Source organism: Pteropus medius, unplaced genomic scaffold, assembly GCF_902729225.1.
Source record: "Pteropus medius unplaced genomic scaffold, Ma_sr-lr_union100, whole genome shotgun sequence".
NCBI classification, from domain to species: Eukaryota; Metazoa; Chordata; class Mammalia; order Chiroptera; family Pteropodidae; genus Pteropus; species Pteropus medius.
Window position 1 is genome coordinate 4,743,296 of NW_024352947.1, and position 7,497 is coordinate 4,750,792.

General features: G+C 36.1%; 2 pseudogenes; both read right to left on the bottom strand.

Annotated features, from left to right (window-relative positions):
* Positions 1 to 3,538: 3,538 nt before the first annotated feature.
* LOC120592666 (uncharacterized) lies at positions 3,539 to 3,657 on the bottom strand (annotated as a pseudogene).
* A 2,411-nt stretch (positions 3,658 to 6,068) lies between these two features.
* LOC120592648 (uncharacterized) lies at positions 6,069 to 6,183 on the bottom strand (annotated as a pseudogene).
* Positions 6,184 to 7,497: the final 1,314 nt, after the last annotated feature.

Sequence of the window (7,497 nt, forward strand, 5' to 3'; positions counted from 1 at the left end):
GAAAGCCTAAGGCAGACAGACAACCTGTTTTTATTCTATAGAATTTGCTGAGTGAAAGACAAAAAATGATGAATAAAGTAAAAAGATACACTAAATCATCGTTACTGAGGACTATCTTGTTAATTTTTAAAATCTTCAAAGGTTCATTTGATAAATACGTATTATTATCTTTCTACGGGATGGTATGGCGAAAATATAACAATTATTTATCTGTGAATTTTAGTGTCATATTCGAGATCCATACCGAGTTTGAAAATTTCCAATCTGCTCTCTCTAGCCTTGGAGGTTACTTACTCCAAGTAGTCAGTACCTCTATTTCTTCGCACAGCCCGAAAGATGCATAAGATGCTGCAAGTTTGGGTAGCAGGTAGAGGAACCCCTAGAGAGGCGCAAGCGGCCAAATGGACGAAGACCGTGCCAGCCGCCAGCACTGGGAGCAGGGAGCTGACATTTCGCTGCCACGTGCAGGTGAGAACGCCTCCAGCCTAATTCCCTGAAGGCCGGAGCGAAACAGGCGGGAAATGTCCTGGCAGCAGGAAGGTCTTCATTTTTCTTTGGAAAATGAATTTGCTACTTCAGGGAAATTGTGGGCTTGATACTCAAGACTGTGGTCACAGAGGCCCCAGTGCAGATACAAATTAGCGTCTTGTCGCAGCCAGGGCCTGGGCTAACGGACTGATGTGCTCTAAGAACCCAGCGAGCTGAGAACGTGCACGTGTTAATGAGCGGGAAGCCAGCGCTGTGAGACCTGGAATCCCATTTTCTGGCCCCGCAGTTGTATGAGACTGGCTTAAATGAGAGCGGCGGCAACTCTGATGAAGTCGTGGCACAGGAAACCCTGTTTTCCCTTCAGGATCCCATAGAACACACTTCCAGCTTCAGTCCACAGCGGGTAGGACACGCAAGGACGCAGCCAGACACGGCCCATGTCTAACCTCGAGATCTACCGGTCCCGAATGAGCCCAAAGACAAAGGCTCATCTATTTCATTGAGAACAATACGAGCCCTCAAAGGGACCCGGGCTGGACTCGTGCTTAGTGAGGTGTGCAGGGGAACGTGGTCTTTTTCCTCTCCAGGACTGGCCAGTTCACAGTCCTCATCCGTTTATTCAACAAATATATACTCTATAGGTCTATAGCCAGGCTTCGATTTAGGTATTCAATTGCAAATGAAACAGACATATTCTTTGTTGATCATATTGCCTAAAGGAAAAAAGAAATCACACATGTGTAAACAATTAAACAGAAATATGAAGTAACCTGGGAGTGAGGCTGCCGCAGAATCAAATTAGAAGCTACGTCAGTAATCAGGGGAAGGACACACGCAGCTCAGCCAGGACAAGCCCTCAGAGGAGTCAGAACTTGAAGGATGTAAAAGTGCTGGCCATTCAAAGTTCAAGGTTACGGAAGAGGCAAACAGTCACAAACCTAGGGATGACAGACAGGAACTTTTCATAGCGTCCTATGAACTTTGGATGTGTGTTAAATCTGTATATGTTTTCTTGACACATCCAAAATCTGAAGACTAACACTAGGAACAACAGTCCTGGCCAATTAAGTACTTTACCATCACTTAAATCGACATGTAAAAACAAGTCATTACGCCATCATCCCATATTTGAGAGTGCTCCATTTCAAAATGCAAATTTTCTCTATCAGTGTATTAAATACCGCACAGTGAAACAGGCTTAAAACTCAGGAATCATTCCATAGCTGAAGTTTCCTATCAAACCTCGTTGATGCTGTTTTCTTTTTGATGGTTTAGGTCTCGTGAAATATTTGACATACCCAAAAGAACTATATATTTTATATTAACATATAGGAATACCATATTTATTAAAAAGCCACTACAGAGCTTAGGAAGCAAACCACTAGCAATAGCACTGATGCCCCGTGATTGCTTCTGACCATCTTCCCTACCCACCAGAGGGAACTGCTATTTTGAATTCTACATGTCATTCTCTAGTTTTTCTTTATTGCTTTTCTCCCTATATGTGTAATCCAAATAAGATGTTGTTTAGTTTTGCTTGTTTTCAAACCTTGGTAAATGTAGGTGAATAAATTCTTCACTAATTTACTTTTTCATTGAATTCAGTTTATAGTCATTCATTTATTCAACAAATACATTTTCAAAAATGTCTATACACTGGCTTTGATTTAGGTATTCAATTGCAAATGAAGTAGACATATTATTTCTAAGACTCAGTGTGTAGCTATAGTTCATTCTGTTTTACTGCTGTGTGCTTGCATTATGTGAACTTGCCAAAAATAGGTGTATTTAGTTTCCCATTATTACATAGTAGGTGGCTTCCAATTTTTTATTACTATAAACAATGCTACCCTGAAAATTCTCCTCGTACACATGAAAAATAGTTTTCATATGGTCTATAGCTAGAAGTGAAATTACGAGGTCGTAGTGTTGGCTCGTATCCAATTTCCTAGGTAATATCATTACGTTTTTCAAAGAGATCATATCGATTTCCATTACACGAGCCGATTCCAAGTGTTTTGTCCCACATCCCCACCATTTTCAGATTTTTTTAGTTTCTGCCAATATATTACATGTAAACGGATATCTCATTTTAGCTTAAAATTGCACTTCTCTGATAAATCGTGATGTATTTTCATTTGTTTTGAGTCATTCACGTGTCTTCTATGAACTGTCTTATTATGTCTTTTGCTCTTTTATCTATTGGATTTATCCTCACTTGTGTTTTAAAAGTTTTTATATATTCTTCATATGATTTCGTTGCTGAAAAGTTTTAATTCGAATGTGATTAAATTTATCAAAGCTTCTTCTAATGGTTTTAGCTTCTTTATTGCTTTAGGGAATCCCTCCCTAGTCCAAGGTTAATTGCTAAAATTTTGTCTTTCACATTTGCCTTTAATGTGTCTAGAATTTATTTTTATTTATTATGTGAAATAAGAATCCCATTAAATATATTATTTCAGATAAGCAGCTATTATTGAATAGTCTGCCCATGCTCTACAGTCTGAAAAACCATCTCATTTGTATACCACATTCCCAGGTGTGCATGGATCTGACCTTGACTACTTTTTTCTGTTCTATTTTTCACCTTCCTATCATTTAACAAAAAGTACAACACCTTAGTTGCTATGATTCCTATATATTTTTTTATACAAAGCGTGAATGTTCCCCCTACTTACACATATAGTTTAGAATCAGCTTTTTAAGTTAAAAATATATATACTGGCATTCTGGTAGAAATTACGCGCACTTAATCTAATGTCTTCATATGATTAACATATATATATCTGTTAATATCGTTATAACACCTAATGAGCATTTTATATCTTTCTAGTCAATTTAGGTCTTATTTAATATCTTTCAACAGTTTTATATTTTTTTCCATAAGAGTGTGACATATCTCTGTTACATATATTCACAGGTATTTATTTATTACTGTTTTTGTTATGCAAATAGTTTCTTTGTTTAATAATATTCACGTGCTTTTAATAGTGCAGATATATTCTTTGATGTTTTAGAGGGTTTTTTTGTTGTTGTTGTTTTTTTAAAATGCCTACAGCACCCGACATTCCCAGGCAGTCTTCCATCCAAGTACTAACCAGGCCCGACCTTGCTTAGCTTCCGAGATCAGACGGGATCGGGCGTGATCAGGGTGGCATGGCCGTAGTGATGTTTTACTGTTTTATTGCTATCGCTATGCTAAGTAAAATTTTTCTTTTTATAGCATAAGTAGAAATGAAGTTCATTATTTTATATCAATCTTACTTTTTCCTTAATAAATTTCCTTAGTAAATTTGCTATTTTATTACTTTTAGTAATTTGTAAATCCTGTGGAATTTCTTTTTGAAATGTTCTCACATCTGTCCCTTCCCTCATGACTAGCTAGCTTGCACACTCAGTGCACTCTCTTATACCAGGCCTCGGTTCACATTGGGCCTGAATTTCCGGAAGAGTTTTTCGAATCTATCCGCTGAGGGGGAAAAACAGAAAACAAAAAACATCCGTCTAGTGCTTCACCAAACTCTGATGTAGTCTGTAGAGAATTTCTTAATGAATGGGTACAGGCCTCGCTCCCTGATAATCGATGTCCAATGGCTGAAATTCATATCCCATCAGATTTCCTTGCCTCTCACACTTCACGTTCAGTGAAAAAGCTTTCCTGGCGTGTTTCTGCAGTCTGTCTCCATCCTGTATCTTCTCCTCCATCAAACCAGCAATGGTCTTTGCCAACTCTATCCGCTCACTCCCACCCGCCACACCTACTTCCCCCTCTGCTCGCTTCTATTTTAAGCATCGGTCCCTCCCTTCTAATGTTTTCTGTACTTCTCATATTAAAAAAAAAACAATACTCTTATTTTTGAAACCCAAATTGAGCCCCACTTCTACCTGAGGTTTGTCCTACGTTCCCATCCGCACTGATAACTCACATCCTGAATTTCTTAGTAATGAGTCTTTGAATTCTTATACTGTTAGAATACAGCGTAATGTGCTCTTTTCCCATTCTTATGTTTCATCTGTCAAAAATAATTTATTGAGCTCCTAACATGTATCAGACACTGGATCCACAACCAAACCTCTTTGATGTGTTTCCAACGTGACACTACATTTCGAAGATAAATTAATACATTAACCTTAAAAGTAATAGCTGCTCAATCAATATCTGTTTTACTTCCTTATTTACTACTCGATTCCTATGATAGAACAATTGTACACAGAATAAACATTTAATGTACATATTTATTTAATGAAAATCAATAAATACATTTTAAGAAAATGTATTTTCTTAACAACAACTCACTCCTGAAGGTGAAGTGAGTTGCAATTTTTCCTTTCTAAATTAGGAAGGCTTTATAAAAATGCTAAGTTTTCTTTGGAAAACTCTGTAGATGGTGTAATGAAAATGCCAGAATTTTAACGTATGTTTTGTTTGGCTTGTCTAATCTCTATTAATATAAGCTATTTTACTGCTAATCCACTTAACAAAATTCAGAATAAATCACCATGACTTTGTTTGGTGCTAACTCTAAGTGGGTTATTTTAACACTTCATTATATCTTGTTATTTCTCTCTCCCAAGCTCTATCAATAATGGGTATACATTCTTGTGATAGTCAAACACCTTATCTATAAAGAGAATATGTTACTTTAACATCTTACAGAAAACCAACCATTTACAAGGTATACTTTTGCAGCCCGCCTATTTACTTAAGAATCATATAACTTGCTTCCAACTACCTCCTTTAAAACTGCAGTATTTCTAACTTCATTTATAGTTTAATCTGTTTAAACTTTAAGACAAGAAGCAGCCACGCATGATACAACACTTAGAATAAAATCCCTAAATGGAAAAAGATTTTGTAATTCCCAATATCCATGTTCATAATATAATTGAATGACAAACATTTAGATTTTAATAAAAGACAAATAATACATTTCTTCTGTCCATTTTAATTCAGGGAAGTAATAGATGTTAAAATTTATGTTTCCAATTATAGATCCTATCATTCTAGAAAACATGGCTGTAGATAGATAATTAAGCTTTATATAAATACCCTTACAAGTCCTGAAAATTTACAAACCTTTAGCTTATAGTCTCTTAATAACTTCTTATAAAATTATTTTCTTACAGAATATAATGACTATGATATTTCCTCACATTTGTAGTTAGTGATATAATTTCTTTTTCTGTGATAATGAACATTTCTGCCATTTTCTTGTCTCCTTTCAAAAAATAACCCATGTAAAAAAGATATAAAAACGTCAATAAACCACCTTTGAGAAATGCTGACAGAAACCAAATTAGAACAACTGCTTAACTAAAAGTTTTGTCAGAGATGTTAATATTTTAATGTTTTATGAAATTTCAGGAGGGGTAAGGCTGTGTACAGGATTTCCTGAAAGATTAACCATGAAACCTCATTTTTAACTTAATTTTCTTATAAGACTGAAGTCATAGTTTGAAAAATTTGGGCATAGTGGAAATGTTATGGGTTTTGAATACCCGAATACTTCATTCAACTCACAACTCCTCCAGTTCTGCCTCTGATAGTTAATTTTCTTTTTATTATTTATTATTATTAATGCCTACAGCACCTGGTCTTCCTAGGTGGTCTCCCATCCAAGTACTAACAAGGCCCGACCCTGCTTAGCTTCTAAGATCAGGCCTCGGCTTGTTCAGGGTGGCATGGCCATAGACCATGGACCGTGGCTCCACTGGGGCGCGAACCCAGGACCTTCTGCGTGTAAAGCAGACATGCTAACCGCTACTCTTTGGAACCACGTCCTGATAGTTAATTTTGTGAGCCTTGATATCATCAAAAAATAAATGGAAATATTATAGACCTAACAGGGCCATTGTACAGATGCAGCGAGCTAATTCAATTAACTGAATTCCACAAACATTTACTTAGGTCCTAGGCAATGACCAGCACTTGGCGAGGAGCTAAAAATAAAGAGATGAGCAAGACAGAACCTCAAGAAGTTTACTGTTATGCTGCCATGGGAAGTTCCCCTCTGGTCAGTCTTCTAAGCTCCCATTACTACTTTCTCTTCTGCTTCTCTCTTCCGTCTGTCAGCTCCAAATAGGTACAGTGCTAACCAGAGCAGTTTAGCTCTCAGTTTCCCCAAACCAACTATCCTGGAACATCCAAGACCCATGGATGGCCAAGAAAGAGCCATATATTCTGGGTATCTAGCCTTACAAACACGTGCGCGTGCACACACACACACCCCCAAATGGCAAAATGTTGAAATTAGAGATTTTCTTGAACAGACTCCAGATCAAATTCTTAACAATTCTCTCATCCAGTTTTCTCATAGCTGGGGCGGATTAACTGAAATGTATTTTCTTGAAGGCCCATGTTCAACTGGAGGTGATTATTATTGTTATTTTGTCCATTTTCACTTGGTTATTTCTATATAACATTAAATCTTTTTCAGCCAAATATACAGTCTCAGAGAGTCAGCTCTTATTTTTAAAAATCAGCAGCTGTTCCTATTAATATAGTAATATATTTGAATAAAGGAAAGAAAAATACACATAAAACTGCAAATTAACAAAAAGAACATATTCGTACGAACATTAAATATTTCTTAAATAATAGATTAGAATGCACTCAGCTAAAAAAATTACCAGTTATTCCAATTCAAAATAAATGTGTGAATAGCTAGGATATCAAAGCAATAAAGGTTGTTGCAAAGATTTAAAAAAATGAAGACATGTTCTCAACTTTAAAATAAATTTTATACTAATGATAAACAATTATTTATTGAAGCATTGCTGTGTGGTTAACATTGTTACAGGTTTTTTGTTTATCTTTGGTTTGTTTTGGAGGTGAGGGGAAAGATTAGAAGCTGCGTTTCAGATTAGAATTTTCAGAAAGAAAAAACTTCTTGAGAAACAGATATATATATATCACTCAGCCATTATGCAAATTTTGGTTGAGTTTTGTTTTCAAAGTTGATTGGTTATTGTAACTGGCCATAATAAAGGCAAAATCTTTTAAAAATT